Genomic DNA, 16,573 nt, shown 5'->3' on the forward strand with positions numbered 1-16,573 from the left:
CTTTTAAATAAATAATATTATTCTACTCAATGGATTTAAACATAAGGCAATATTGTCACTTCAAGAAAAATAAAAAGAGCTTTGAGAATTTTTTCCATATGTCCACATTTGTGTTTCACAACTCCAGACCACCTAATGCAAACTTTCATTTCTCAGCAAAATGAAGCAGAGAATATTACAAAAGACTCAGCGATGTCAAATCCAGCCACCAGTTAGATCTTCCAATTTTCAGTACAACATTTCCTGCCAGATGTGGCTCAATGTGGCTTAAAGAAGCAATTGTTTAATTCTCATGTGGAGAACTATTGTTCTGGAAGAATGAGGGCATTATAGGATTAATCTCCAAGTAGTAAGAAGAAAAGCTAGGTTTACAAACTCTGTATGACTCTGTATGTGCCAGTGAGTAGCTGGAAGTAAGCGTTCTATTGGAAGATAGGATTTTGTTCCTCAGGAAACCAGCACACTCCTGGGACCCTGGGTTGAAGCCATTTGATGGGTGGATCGCATGAGAAAGGTCTGGCAACCAAAGTCACCCCATGCTGCTGATGCAGATGGCTGGCAGAGACAAGATAAAGTTCACACAGTCACTTGAGGCTTTAAAACCTAGTCTGCAAACGAAAAGTAGAGAAGAAAATTCTATTTCTAATCTACCAGTGAAAGATGTGCATTTCATTTTCAGATTATGAAAGTATCGAAGGAGAAAGGCTGTGCTGTCATGAGTGACGGTGCCTCGGCCGCCAGGACTCCAATCAGAGGCTCAGTGATAAGTGAGAGTGAGGCCAGACTACTGCCAACGCCATGGCCAGAGACCGAAGAACACACGGGGAGGGGTTTCCTAATTGTGGATGGTAAATAACCCTGCATACAAATCCTCCAAGCCACGATCTGGGTAGTGTATTAGAGCAAAGAAGTAACAAAGAAAACAGGCAGGTTGACATTGAGCAGAGAGGACCAAATCAGTTTCAATAGACTTGAGGCTCTGTGGACCTAGGGAAGGACAGGGTACAGAGCCCAACAGGATAGGAGACAAGGAAGGCGTTGGAGCTCTGCTCCTCACCAGAGCTCTCTAAATCTCAGTATCCACATTTTTAAAAAAAATTTATTTATGTTTATTTATTTTATTTTTGGTTGCCTTGGGCTCGTGGGCTTTCTCTAGCTGCGGCAAGCGGGAGCTACCCTTTCTTGCGGTGCGCAGGCTTCTCATTGCGGTGGCTTCTCTTGTTGCAGAGCACGGGATCTAGGCGCGGGCTTCAGTAGTTGTAGGTTGCAGGCTTAGCTGCTCCGCAGCATGTGAGATCTTCCCAGACCAGGGCTCGAACCCGTGTCCCCTGCATTGGCAAGCGGATTCTTAACCACTGCGCCACCAGGGAAGCCCTCAGTATCCACAGTTTTAATATGAGAATAAAATCACGTGTATTTTATAAAAACACTTCCTGGAAAATGGTCACGGCTAGAAATATCATGAGACTTCAATAAATGGCTTATAGTTATAATTACTAACAGAAATATATACAAGAATCTAATAAGAATATGTTTTATAACCTAATGCATTTTGGATCACTCATTTCTATCCCAAAGATTTAATCTATACCATCGTGGTCTCTAAGCTGTAGTTTATGTTTGCCACGAGTTGCTGTGACCAAATGTTACTGTTTTTAGTCCTATAGTTCCTGTAGTTTCTTGTTGCAGTGTTACAAACTAATGTTTCCCAAAAGTAATTTTTGTATGAATAAACAAATAAAAGTGAGAAGCACTCCTATGAAGCCCTTATTAAATATTAAAGGATAAACAGTTCTAATTTAAAAATAAAAGAATTATAATTTTAAGTGCAAATTTGACTAATTGTGCTTTTCAAAAGCTACTGTCAAATAGTTTTCACAACAGTAAGTCTTAAGTTATGATAAAAAAATTCCTTGTGAAATCACACCTGACAAAATGAACCCTAATAAAGTATAATATCTCCTATCTAAACACATTCTTAAATAATTATTTCAATTAAAAAAAAAATTATCAAATTGGGTTGGAATTTGTCAGTTGGTTATCTCTCCATGAAGCACCGCTAAGTTTTTTAAACCTCCATCAGCGAGTGAGAACACCACCTTGGCAGAATCTTAGCAGTTATCAGAAGCAGGAGTTGTGGGAACATATTTACAAGATTAGGGGTCTGAACTCCAATGGTTTAAGGTGGATTTTCAAGATGGGAATCTGACTGGGTTTGGGCAAAACTCATGATATAATAGTTTTGATTTTGTGCTACAAAGGCAACTCAGTAGAGAAAAGATCGTCTGTTCAACAAATAGTCCTGGAGCAATTTGATCCTTGTGTAAACAAAAAATAAATTTTCATTCATATCTCACACTTTATACAAAAGTTAGCTCAAAATGGATTGTAGACCTAATTGTAAAACCTAAAATTATACAACTTTTACAAGAAAACATAGGAGAAAATCTTTGTGACCTTGGGTTAGGCAAATATTTCTTTGATATGACACTAAAATCACAATACATAAAAGAAAAAATCAATCAACTGGACTTCATCATGATAAAAATGTCTGCTCTTTGAAAAAAGCATTCACAGTGAAGAAAATCGAAATAGGAGCCATGGACTGGAGAAAATACTTGTAAGTAACATATTTGATAAAGAACTGGTATCTATAAAGAACATATAAAGAACTCTTAAAACCCAATAATAAGATTTGAACAAACCAAGAAGAGATTGAATTAGTGATCAAAAATATCCCAACAAAAATGTCCAGAACCAGATGACTTCACTGGTAAATTCTACCAAACATTCAAAGAAGAATTAATACCAATCCTTTTCAAAATTTTCCAAAAAATAGAAGTGGAAACACCTTGAAACTCATTTTAGGCGGCCAGCGTTACCCTGATACCAAAACCAGAAAAGGATGCCAAAAAAATAAAATCAATAAATGGCTCATATAATGACTAATAAAAATAAATACAAGAATCTAATAAGAACATGTTTTATAACCTAATCATTTTGGATCACCCATTTCTTTCCCAAAGATTTAATCCCTGATGAACAGTAAACATAGATGCAAAAATCCTCAACAAGACATTAGCAAACAAGATTCTACAGTAATTAATAGAATCACATACCTGAGCAACTGGGATTTATGCTAGGGATGCAAGGATTGTTCAATATCCACAAATCAATCAATGTGACACACTGCATTAACAAAATGAAGGATAAAAATCATATGACCATCTCAATAGACGCAGAAAAAAAGCACTTGACAAAATTCAACATTCATTTAAGAAAAACTCTCAACAAAATGGGTATAGAGAGACTATAGCTCAACATAATAAAGGGCTTATATAACAAGTCCGCAGCTAACATCATACACCATGGTGGAAAGCTGAAAGAGTTTCCTTTGAGATCAGGATCAAGACAAGGATGCCCACACTTTTATTAACCAAGGAGGTGAAAGACCTGTACACTGAAAACTATGACATTAATGAAAGAAGTTGAAGAGGAAACAAAGAAAAAGATATTTTGTGCTCATGGGTTGGGAAAATTAATATTGTTAAAATGTCCATACTACTCAAAGCAATCTACAGGTTCAGTGCAATCCTCATCAAAATTTCAATGGTATTTTTCACATGCATAGAACAAAAAATTCTAAAATTTGTATGGAATCACAAAAGACCCCAAATAGCCAAACCAGTCTTGAGATAGAAGAACAAAGCTGGAGGCATCATGCTCCCTGATTTCAAATTATATTACGAAGCTATAGTAATCAAAACTATGATATACATTGGTATAAAAAAAAGATACATTGATTAATGGAACAAAATAGGGAGACCAGGAATAAACCCACATGTATATGGTAAATTAATTTGTAACAAAGGAGCCAAGAATATACAATGGGGAAAGGACAGTCTTTTTAAGAAATGGTGCTGGGGAAACTGGACAACCACACGGAAAAGAATAAAACAAGACCAGTGTCTTCCGCCATACACAGAAATTAACACGAAATAGATTAAAGACTTGAATGTAAGCTCTGAAACCAGGCTTCCATAAAACTCCCAGATGAAAACATAAAAAAATCCTTCTTCACAAGGATCTTGGCAATGATTTTTTTGGATATGACACCTAAAGCACAAGCAACAAAATAAAAAACAAACAAGTGAGTCTATATCAAATTAAAAAGCTTCTGAGCACCAAAGGAAATAATAAACAAAATGAAAAGGCAACCTATGGAATGGGAAAAAATATTTGCGAACCACACATTTGATTAGGAGTTAATATCCAAAATATGTAAGGAACTCATGCAACTGAATAGCAGAAAAGTCAAATAATCCAATTAAAAAATGAACAAAGAATCTGAAAAGACATTTTTCCAAAGAAGGTATTCAAATGGCCAACAGGTAGCACATAAAAGATGCTCAATATCACTAATTACTGGGAAATGGGAATCAAAACCACAAGGAGATATCACTTTACACCTGTTAGTATGGCTATCACCAAAAACATAAGAGATAAGCATTGGCAAGAATGTGGAATAAAGGGAACCCCTCTGCACTCTTGGTGGGAAAGTAAATTGGTATAGCCATTGTGAAAAGCAGTATGAGGTTACTCAAAAAATTAAAACTGGAACTCCCATGGGATCCAGCAATTCCACTTCTGGGTTTTTAGACAAAGAAAATAAAAACAATAACTCGAAAAGATATATGCACCCCCCATGTTCATTGCAGCATTATTTACTATAGCCAAGATATGGAAACAAAGTGTCCACTGATGAATGAATGTATAAAAATATATATATATATACACAATGAAATATTATTCAGTCATAAAAAAAGAAAGAAATCTTGACATTTGAGATAACATGGATGGACCTTGAGGGCATTATGTTAAGAAAAATATGTCAGATAGAGAAAGACAAATACCATATGATCTTACCTATATGTGGAATCTAAGGAAAACAGAAACAAACAAATAAACAAAACAAGGTTATAGATTTAGAGAACAAATTAGTGGTTGCCAGAGGTGGGGGATGGTGGTATGCATGAAATAGGTAAAGGGGATCAAAAGGTACAAACTTGCAGTTATAAAATAAATAAGTCATTAGAATGTCAACTACAGCACTGAGACTATAGTTAATAATACTGTATAGCATATTTGAAAGTTGCTAAGAGTGTAAATCTTAAAAGTTGTCAATACAAGAAAAAACAATTTTGTAACTATGTATGGTGACGGATGTTAACTAGAATTATTGCAATGATCATTTTGCAATATATACAAACTTTGAATCATTATGTGTACACCTGAGACTAATATAATGTTGTGTGTCATTATACTTTAATTTTTTAAAATAATAATACAAATTTAAAAACCCACCTTTTGAAAAAGTGGCCAAAAATTTTGAATAGACACTTTACCAAAGATATATGTAACACAATTTAGCACATAAAAAGCTATTCTATATGATAGTCATTAGGGAAATGCAAACAAAAGTCACAATGGTATTCTTCTACACACCTGTTAGATGGCTAAAATTAAAAAGATTAATGATAGCAAATGTTCTATTTATAATGCCTAACCTGGAAACAACACAAATATTTATCAGTAAGGGAAAGGATAAACAAATTGTGGTAAATCCATATAGTAGAATAGTCGATAATAAAAAAAAATACATTATAGATAAGTGCAAGAATGTGGATTAATTACATGATAATCATGCAGAGGAAGAAACAAGGCAAAAAACAATATATACTGTACGACTCTATTTATATAAAATTCTCTATGCAAATTAACCTGATGTCTAATGGCATCATGTCTAATGGTCAGTTGATGGGAAGAGCAAAGAGGGGTGGGAGGTCAAGTTTATAAAGGAACAATAAAAATCTTTGGGGAGGGCTTCCCTGGTGGTGCAGTGGTTGAGAATCTGCCTGCCAATGCAGGGAACATGGGTTCGAACCCTGGTCTGGGAAGATCCCACATGCCGCGGAGCAACTGGGCCCGTGAGCCACAACTACTGAGCCTGCGCGTCTGGAGCCTGTGCTCCGCAACAAGAGAGGCCACGATAATAAGAGGCCCGCGCACCGCGATGAAGAGTGGCCCCCACTTGCCACAACTGGAGAAAGCCCTCACACAGAAACGAAGACCCAACACAGCGAAAAATAAATAAATTAAAAAAAAAAAAAGCCACCTCAGAAAATGCCACTTTGGCATAAATATGGTTTTGAGCTGAAAGCAATTGAAAATCAGCAGATGCAGGAAGAAATCTTCCCTCCCCTTTTCTCCCTAAAAGCAGGGCATGAATTTTCCCTGAGACCGGGGCCCCCCTCTCCCGAACCAGGAAGAAGAGAGTGACTCTTGTCACCAAAGGTGGAGAATGGGCACTGAGGTGAGTCTACATAAACAAACCTTATGAAAATAGCGCTTATCTCCCATCAGGTTCCCCATATATTTCCTACTCACTTTCCTCCAAACCCCCTTTCCTTTCTTAAAAATGGAATCTAAGCCCCCAAGTCTAACTACTTCTTTCAGTTTCACTTCCTTCCTGTTGGACTCTTTCACACAGAAAATATTAATTAAAATAATTTATGTTTTTTCTTCCATTATTCTGTCGTTTGTCAGTTTACTTTGCAGGCCCCTACGAATAAACCTAAGAGGGTAGAGGAAAGAAATTTCCTCTCAGACATCAGCAATGAAGGGGAAAAAATGTTTTAGTGGTGACATGGGAATGAACTTTGGAGTTGGTCAGATCATCACAATGGTCACATCAGTCATCTATGCTGAGCAACCCTCCCTTGGTATTCTTGTCCTGCCTCTATTTCTCATGGTATCTGGTAGCACTGCAGTGCCCAGGAATGTCATGAGCTCTCTCCAAGGTGAGGCCTATATGCAGATATTATTTTATAAACTATTTCCAGAATCTTGTTCAAGGTAAAACCATACAATTCATGTTCTAAGTTCGAAGGCAGCTCAGCTCACAGAGAAGACCTTTGAGAAAGCACAACATGCTTACGGGTCTCTGGCATGGTATCAATGTCAGCCTCTAGACTGTGCCAAAAGCAATTCTGCACTCCCTCGTATTGACCAAACATGGGTAAAATACCTCTTCTGGTGTTTCCTTCTCTCTGATGATGTAGCTACCTGGGAGCCTGTAAGAACTCACTAATACTATGCTTTCTAAGAGCAGTTTCTGCTCTCACTCAAAATTGTATAGTTTTTCTTTAATCATGTGGATAGCTTCAAGATTAGTTTTTTGGTTTTTTTTTTTTTTTTCTTTTTTTAAATGTCTGAAACATTTATATTAACATATTTCCATACATATTTCCATACAGATACAAATATAAGATTTTTAGAAATTTCATGTAATGTCTGAAACATTTATATTAACATATTTCCATACATATTTCCATACAGATACAAATATAAGATTTTTAGAAATTTCATGTAATGTCTGAAACATTTATATTAACATATTTCCATACATATTTCCATACAAATACAAGATTTTTAGAAATTTCATGTAATGTCTGAAACATTTATATTAACATATTTCCATACATATTTCCATACAAATACAAATATAAGATTTTTAGAAATTTCATGTAATGTCTGAAACATTTATATTAACATATTTCCATACATATTTCCATACAAATACAAATATAAGATTTTTAGAAATTTCATGTAATGTCTGAAACATTTATATTAACATATTTCCATACAAATAACCCAATGAAAGTTTAGTATTAGTTGTTTTGTTTGTTTTTTTATATTGCAGGTTCTTATTAGGCATCAGTTTTATACACATCAGTGTATACATGTCAATCCCGATCGCCCAATTCAGCACACCACCATCCCCACCCCACCGCAGTTTTCCCCCCTTGGTGTCCATATGTCCATTCTCTACATCTGTGTCTCAACTTCTGCCCTGCAAACTGGCTCATCTGTACCATTTTTCTAAGTTCCGCATACATGCATTAATATACGATATTTGTTTTTCTCTTTCTGACTTACTTCACTCTGTATGACAGTCTCTAGATCCATCCACGTCTCAACAAATGACTCAATTTCGTTCCTTTTTATGGCTGAGTAATATTCCATTGTATATATGTACCACAACTTCTTTATCCATTCGTCTGTTGATGGGCATTTAGGTTGCTTCCATGACCTGGCTATTGTAAATAGTGCTGCAATGAACATTTGGGTGCATGTGTCTTTTTGAATTACGGTTTTCTCTGGGTATATGCCCAGTAGTGGGATTGCTGGGTCATATGGTAATTCTATTTTTAGTTTTTTAAGGAACCTCCATATTGTTCTCCATAGTGGCTGTATCAATTTACATTCCCACCAACAGTGCAAGGGGGTTCCCTTTTCACCACACCCTCTCCAGCATTTGTTGTTTGTAGATTTTCTGATGATGCCCATTCTAACAGGAGTGAGGTGATACCTCATTGTAGTTTTGATTTGCATTTCTCTAATAATTAGTGATGTTGAGCATCTTTTCATGTGCTTTGTGGCCATCTGTATGTCTTCTTTGGAGAAATGTCTATTTAGGTCTTCTGCCCATTTTTGGATTAGGGTGTTTGTTTCTTTAATATTGAGGTGAATGAGCTGTTTATATATTTTGGAGATTAATCCTTTGTCCGTTGATTCATTTGCAAATATTTTCTCCCATTCTGAGGGTTGTCTTTTCGTCTTGTTTATGGTTTCCTTTGCTGTGCAAAAGCTTTGAAGTTTCATTAGGTCCCACTTGTTTATTTTTGTTTTTATTTCCATTACTCTAGGAGGTGGATCAAAAAAGATCTTGCTGTGATTTATGTCAAAGAGTGTTCTTCCTATGTTTTCCTCTAAGAGTTTTATAGTGTCCAGTCTTATATTTAGGTCTCTAATCCATTTTGAGTTTATTTTTGTGTATGGTGTTAGGGAGTATTCTAATTTCATTCTTTTACATGTAGCTGTCCAGTTTTCCCAGCACCACTTATTGAAGAGACTGTCTTTTCTCCATTGTATATCTTTGCCTCCTTTGTCATAGATTAGTTGACCATAGGTGCGTGGGTTAATCTGTGGGCTTTCTATCTTGTTCCATTGATCTATGTTTCTGTTTTTGTGCCAGTACCATATTGTCTTGATTAATGTAGCTTTGTAGTATAGTCTGAAGTCAGGGAGTCTGATTCCTCCAGCTCCATTTTTTTCCCTCAAGACTGCTTCGGCTATTCGGGGTCTTTTGTGTCTCCATACAAATTTTAAGATGATTTGTTCTAGCTCCATAAAAAATGCCATTGGTAATTTGATAGGGATTGCATTGAATCTGTAGATTGCTTTGGGTAGTATACTCATTTTCACAATGTTGATTCTTCCAATCCAAGAACCTGGTATATCTCTCCATGTGTTGGTATCATCTTTAATTTCTTTCATCAGTGTCTTATAGTTTTCTGCGTACAGGTCTTTTGTCTCCCTAGGTAGGTTTATTCCTAGGTATTTTATTCTTTTTGTTGCAATGGTAAATGGGAGTGTTTCCATAATTTCTCTTTCAGATTTTTCATCATTAGTGTATAGGAATGCAAGAGATTTCTGTGCATTAATTTTGTATCCTGCAACTTTACCATATTCATTAATTAGCTCTAGCAGTTTTCTGGTGGCAGTTTTAGGATTCTCTATGTGTAGTATCATGTCATCCGCAAACAGTGACAGTTTTACTTCTTCTTTTCCAATTTGTATTCCTTTTATTTCTTTTTCTTCTCTGATTGCCGTGGCTAGGACTTCCAAAACTATGTTGAATAATAGTGGTGAGAGTGGACATCCTTGTCTCGTTCCTGATCTTAGAGGAAATGCTTTCAGTTTTTCACCATTGTGAATGATGTTTGCTGTGGGTTTGTCATATATGGCCTTTATTATGTTGAGGTAGGTTCCCTCTATGCCCACTTTCTGGAGAGTTTTTATCAGAAATGGGTGTTGAATTTTGTCAAAAGCTTTTTCTGCATCTATTGAGATGATCATATGGTTTTTCTTCTTCAATTTGTTAATATGGTGTATCACATTGATTGATTTGCGTATATTGAAGAATCCTTGCATCCCTGGGATAAATCCCACTTGATCGTGGTGTATGATCCTTTTAATGTGTTGTTGGATTCTGTTTGCTAGTATTTTGTTGAGGATTTTTGCATCTATATTCATCAGTGATATTGGTCTGTAATTTTCTTTTTTTGTAGTGTCTTTGTCTGGTTTTGGTATCAGGGTGATGGTGGCCTCATAGAATGAGTTTGGGAGTGTTCCTTCCTCTGCAATTTTTTGGAAGAGTTTGAGAAGGATGGGTGTCAGCTCTTCTCTAAATGTTTGATAGAATTCACCTGTGAAGCCATCTGGTGCTGGACTTTTGTTTGTTGGAAGATTTTTAATCACAGTTTCAATTTCATTACTTGTGATTGGTCTGTTCATAGTTTCTGTTTCTTCCTGGTTCAGTCTTGGAAGGTTATACCTTTCTAAGAATTTGTCCATTTCTTCCAGGTTGTCCATTTTATTGGCATAAAGTTGCTTGTAGTAGTCTCTTAGGATGCTTTGTATTTCTGCGGTGTCTGTTGTAACTTCTCCTTTTTCATTTCTGATTTTATTGATTTGAGTCCTCTCCCTCTTTTTCTTGATGAGTCTGGCTAATGGCTTATCAATTTTGTTTATCTTCTCAAAGAACCACCTTTTAGATTTATTGATCTTTGCTATTGTTTTCTTTGTTTCTATTTCATTTATTTCTGCTCTGATCTTTATGATTTCTTTCCTTCTGCTAACTTTGGGTTTTGTTTGTTCTTCTTTCTCTAGTTTCTTTAGGTGTAAGGTTAGATTGTTTACTTGAGATTTTTCTTGTTTCTTTAGGTAGGCTTGTATAGCTATAAACTTCCCTCTTAGAACCGCTTTTGCTGCATCCCATAGGTTTTGGGTCGTCGTGTTTTCATTGTCATTTGTCTCTAGGTATTTTTTTATTTCCTCTTTGATTTCTTCAGTGATCTCTTGGTTATTTAGTAACGTATTGTTTAGCCTCCATGTGTTTGTCCTTTTTACGTTTTTTTCCCTGTAATTCATTTCTAATCTCATAGCGTTGTGGTCAGAAAAGATGCTTGATATGATTTCAATTTTCTTAAATTTACTGAGGCTTGATTTGTGACCCAAGATGTGATCTATCTTGGAGAATGTTCCGTGTGCACTTGAGAAGAACGTGTAATCTGCTGTTTTTGGATGGAATGTCCTATATATATCAATTAAATCTATCTGGTCTATTGTGTCATTTAAAGCTTCTGTTTCCTTATTTATTTTCATTTTGGATGATCTGTCCATTGGTGTAAGTGAGGTGTTAAAGTCCCCCACTATTATTGTGTTACTGTCGATTTCCTCTTTTATAGCTGTTAGCAGTTGCCTTATGTATTGAGGTGCTCCTATGTTGGGTGCATATATATTTATAATTGTTATATCTTCTTCATGGATTGATCCCTGGATCATTATGTAGTGTCCTTCCTTGTCTCTTGTAACATTCTTTATTTTAAAGTCTATTTTATCTGATATGAGTATAGCTACTCCAGCTGTCTTTTGATTTCCATTTGCATGGAATATCTTTTTCCATCCCCTCACTTTCAGTCTGTATGTGTCCCTAGGTCTAAAGTGGGTCTCTTGTAGACAGCATATATATGGGTCTTGTTTTTGTATCCATTCAGCCAGTCTATGTCTTTTGGTTGGGGCATTTAATCCATTCACGTTTAAGGTAATTATCGATATGTATGTTCCTATGACCATTTTCTTAATTGTTTTGGGTTTGTTTTTGTAGGTCCTTTTCTTCTCTTGTGTTTCCCACTTAGAGAAGTTCCTTTAGCATTTGTTGTAGAGCTGGTTTGGTGGTGCTGAATTCTCTTAGCTTTTGCTTGTCTGTAAAGCTTTTGATTTCTCCATCAAATCTAAATGAGATCCTTGCCGGGTAGAGTAATCTTGGGTGTAGGTTCTTCCCTTTCATCACTTTAAGTATATCATGCCACTCCCTTCTGGCTTGCAGAGTTTCTGCTGAGAAATCAGCTGTTAACCTTATGGGAGTTCCCTTGTATGTTATTTGTCGTTTTTCCCTTGCTGCTTTCAATAATTTTTTTTGTCTTTAATTTTTGCCACTTTGATTACTATGTGTCTCGGCGTGTTTCTCCTTGGGTTTATTCTGTATGGGACTCTCTGCGCTTCCTGGACTTGGGTGGCTATTTCCTGTCCCATGTTAGGGAAGTTTTCTACTATAATCTCTTCAAATATTTTCTCTGGTCCTTTCTCTCTCTCTTCTCCTTCTGGGACCCCTATGATGCGAATGTTGTTGCGTTTAATGTTGTCCCAGAGGTCTCTTAGGCTGTCTTCATTTCTTTTCATTCTTTTTTCTTTAGTCTGTTCCGCAGCAGTGAATTCCATCATTCTGTCTTCCAGGTCACTTATCCGTTCTTCTGCCTCAGTTATTCTGCTATTGATTCCTTCTAGTGTAGTTTTCATTTCAGTTATTGTATTGGTCATCTCTGTTTGTTTGTTCTTTAATTCTTCTAGGTCTTTGTTAATCATTTCTTGCATCTTCTCAATCTTTGCCTCCATTCTTATTCCAAGGTCCTGGATCATCTTCACTATCATTATTCTGAATTCTTTTTCTGGAAGGTTGCCTATCTCCACTTCATTTAGTTGTTTTTCTGGGGTTTTTTCTTGTTCCTTCATCTGGTACATAGCCCTCTGCCTTTTCATCTTCTCTATCTTTCTGTAACTCTGGTTTTTGGTATTTTTTACAATGGGATAACTTGATACTATATCTGAGAATACCCTTCCCAGTAATTCTAGTCTCCTTGACATCAGTAAGATACGGAAGAGAAAAACCTTTGTAAAATGGTGTTAAGGAAAATTATCCAAAAGCCTGAAAAAAACTAAAGAGACTTTTGCCTGTTCTTTCTTAGTTATGCTAGGGTTTGATTATCAGGCCTGCCTGCGGATTATCTGAATCTCTAGGCATGTACCTTTGCATCTTTGTGTAACTTGTTATTTACTATTGATAAAGGTATGCTGTAATTCTGAAGGGGTTGATGTTAATTTGTACCTTGATTTCTGTCAGATAGCAATACAAATAATGTCTGTTCAGTAGGGATGCAAATGATTCCTTTCTGATGAAAAATACAATTTCCAAAATTCAGAATGTTAGCTGATTTTCCCTACAGAACATTAGCTATTTTTTCTCTAAAATCAGTAATCCTATTTAAGAATTCTTCCAGCTACTCGAAAAGCTTCTACCCCATTTAGTTCTTTTGAATCAGCACTACCATCATGCCAGTTCTCTTATTAATGGGTTCATTAAATCTGTGCCATATACTCATTTTACATTTGCATGAGAGTCATGAGTTTAATTTATGAAAATGATACTTTGACAAGGAGCAATTGTGAGTAGCACAATGTGCACCAGTCAACAAACCATGGGCACACAAAGTAATAAGGGCTACCTGCATGGACATACACACCAAAAAAACTGGTCACTTTCAAACAGTATCTCTGCTATCTTTTCCCTGCTTTTATTTGGGTTCATAAGAGCTCAGATTTCCCAATATCTAGTAGATATGTTAAGTTTCTCTGTTAAAAATATGTAGGCTTATATTTGTTTTAAGCTCATATATTATTTTTAATCAAAATTTTGGACTCTGCCCTTTTCCATAGGATAGTTAGTGCCTAGTGATTTGAGGGTGGGTCTGATAACAGGCTCCTATCCAAAGCTGAGATTTATTCTGGAAAGTTTAAGCCTGCAGCTCCATACTGTAGGTGTCCTTACACCTACAACACTGAGGTGTCCTTACTCACCACCACCTCCCTGCCCTGCTTGTTCCCGCTGTCTGCCTGGAGAGAACCCTGGGGAGAACCTCCACCACTGCCCCACTCTTCCTTCTTTTTGGTCTTCCCCCTTACTTGGGGAGATTGCTTGTACACTTCTGCTTTGCCTTCTCCCTTCCCTTTGCCCCTCTTTTATCAAGTCTAATCATACTCCTTTGATGGGACTATTTCCCTTGCAATCAACTTCATTGCAATTGTTTTGATTAGTGGTTATTGGCACCATTCCCTTATCAAAAAGAACTAATCAAACAGCTGACCTGGTGGGTGGGGATCAATTCCACTACGATGAGCAAAGGAGAGCTGAGAGGACACTGATTTCATAAATGGACTCGTGAATGTTTTAGTTATAAAGAGTTTTGTGTCCCTATACCGTTTAGTAATTGTAGGCCTGTGAAACTGAATTTTAAGTTAACAAAAACTCTGCATTGTTCAATTCAAAGGATATGTTCTACTTACTATTTTGTACCAGAACAAATGTTGAACTGGCACCAAAGATGAATGACACATCCTACCAGCCCTCAACGAGGTCACAGTCCAATGGAGTTGATAGGCATGTACATATAACATGCAAGATTTCTTTTATAAATATTGCAGAGGTATAAACCAGGTGAAATTAAGGCATAATTAGGGAGAAACACATGATTTAAGAATCTCAAAAGGCTTACCGGGGGCATTACATTTTACTTTATGATTATTTTATTTTAATGAAGTCCGGTTGCATTTTATATTGAGTTCTATGATCCATTTAATGTATATGAAAAGTCTAAGGTCTTTGTCTAGATTCATTTTTTTTTTTTTTTGCATGTAGCTGTCCAGTTGTTCCAGCACCAAAATTACACACGGAGAAACAGACAATCTCAATAGGCCTGTATCTATTAAAGGATTTGAAACTATAATTAATAACCTGCCGAAAAGAAAGCACTGGGGCCAGATTGGTTCACTGGTGAATTTTAACAAATATTTTAGGGAAAATGTATGCTTATTCTCTAAAAATAGAACTAGAATGAATACTTTCTAACTCATTCTATGAAACCAGCATTATCCTAACACCAAAAGCATACAAAGCATTACCAAAAAAAGGAAAAATTCAGACAAATGAATATAGTTGCAAAAATCCTGAACAAAATATTAGTCAATCAAATCCAACTATGTATGAACAGAATTATACACCATGGGCAAGTGGGATTTATTCCAGGTATACAAGGCTGGTTCAACATAAGAAAACCAACTAGTGTAATTCATCATATTAACAGGTTAAAGAAGAAAAACTATATGGTCCTATTAATAGATACAGAAAAAGCATTTGACAAATCCAGCATTCATTCATGACAAAAACGTTCAGTAAACTAGAAATAGAAGGGAACTACTGCAACTTAATAATGAGAATTTACAAAACACCTACAGCTAATATAATATTTATTAGTGAGAAACTAGATGCTTTCTCAGTAAGATTAAGAACAAGGCAAGGGGGCTTACCTGGTGGCGCAGTGGTTGAGAATCTGCCTGCTAATGCAGGGGATATGGGTTCGAGCCCTGGTCTGGGAGGATCCCGCGTGCCGCGGAGCGACTGGGCCCGTGAGCCACAATAGCTGGGCCTGCGCGTCTGGAGCCTGTGCTCCGCGGCGGGAGAGGCTGCGGTGGTGGGAGGCCCGCGCGCCGCGATGAAGGGTGGCCCCCGCTTGCCGCGGCCGGGGGGGGCCCTCGCACAGAAGTGAGGACCCAGCACAGCCATAAATAAATAAATAAATAAATAAATAAAATTTAAAAAAAAAAAAAACAAGGCAAGGGGGCTTCCCTGGTGGCGCAGTGGTTGAGAATCTGCCTGCCGATGCAGGGGACACGGGCTCGAGCCCTGGTCTGGGAAGATCCCACATGCCGCGGAGCAGCCAGGCCCGTGAGCCACAACTACTGAGCCTGCGCACCTGGAGCCTGTGCTCCGCAACAACAGAGGCAACGATAGCGAGGGGCCCACGCACCGCGATGAAGAGTGGCCCCCGCTTGCCGCAACTGGAGAAAGCCCTCGTACAGAAACGTAGACCCAACACAGCCAAACATAAATAAATAAATAAAAAAGAACAAGGCAAGGATATCGCCTCTTAACACATTTTTTCAACATTGTCCTAGAATTCACAGCTAATATAATTAGACAAAAAAAGGAAATTAAAAGTATATAAATTGGAAAGGAAGAAATCAAACTGTTTTTGTAGATGACATGATCATCTATGTAGGAAATCTCACAGAATCAACAAAAAACTTTGAGAACTAATAAGCAATTATAGCAAGGTTGCAGGATACATTTTTCACATATACAAATTAATTGCTTCCCTGTACACCAGCAGTGTACAACTGGGTTTTGAAATTAAAAACACAATATCATTTACATTAACACCCAAAAATGAAATACTTAGGTATAAGTCGAAGACAATATGTGTAATATCTATATGAGGAAAAACTACAAACCTGTGATGAAAGAAATCAAATAATTTAAATAAATGGAGAGATACTACATGTTCATGTATAGGATGATCAAAATTGTTAAGATGTCAGTTCTTCCCAACTTGATCTGCAGATTTAATTAATCCCAATCAAAATCCCAAGTGATCTTGTGGATACTCACAAACTGATTCTAAAGTCTGTCAAAACCCAGAATGGCTGACACATTATTGAAGGGAGAGAACAAAGTTGGAGGATTAACATTACCCAAAATCAAGACTTACTATAAAGT

General features: G+C 36.7%; 1 pseudogene across 19 annotated transcripts in view; it reads right to left on the reverse strand.

Annotated features, from left to right (window-relative positions):
• The window catches only part of LOC309634345 (nocturnin pseudogene), a 100,445-nt pseudogene that overhangs the window by 64,315 nt on the left and 19,557 nt on the right, over positions 1-16,573 (reverse strand). For 2 of the 19 annotated variants that reach the window (XR_014249562.1, XR_014249574.1), the window contains one exon: positions 3,120-3,189. The exons of the other annotated variants lie outside the window; for them this stretch is intronic. The product of XR_014249562.1 is annotated as a nocturnin pseudogene (transcript). The remainder of the gene's footprint in view (positions 1-3,119; positions 3,190-16,573) is intronic. 19 annotated transcript variants of the gene reach the window in all.

The sequence above is a fragment of the Balaenoptera borealis genome (assembly GCF_965194805.1).
Source record: "Balaenoptera borealis genome assembly, chromosome: 8".
NCBI classification, from domain to species: domain Eukaryota; kingdom Metazoa; phylum Chordata; class Mammalia; order Artiodactyla; family Balaenopteridae; genus Balaenoptera; species Balaenoptera borealis.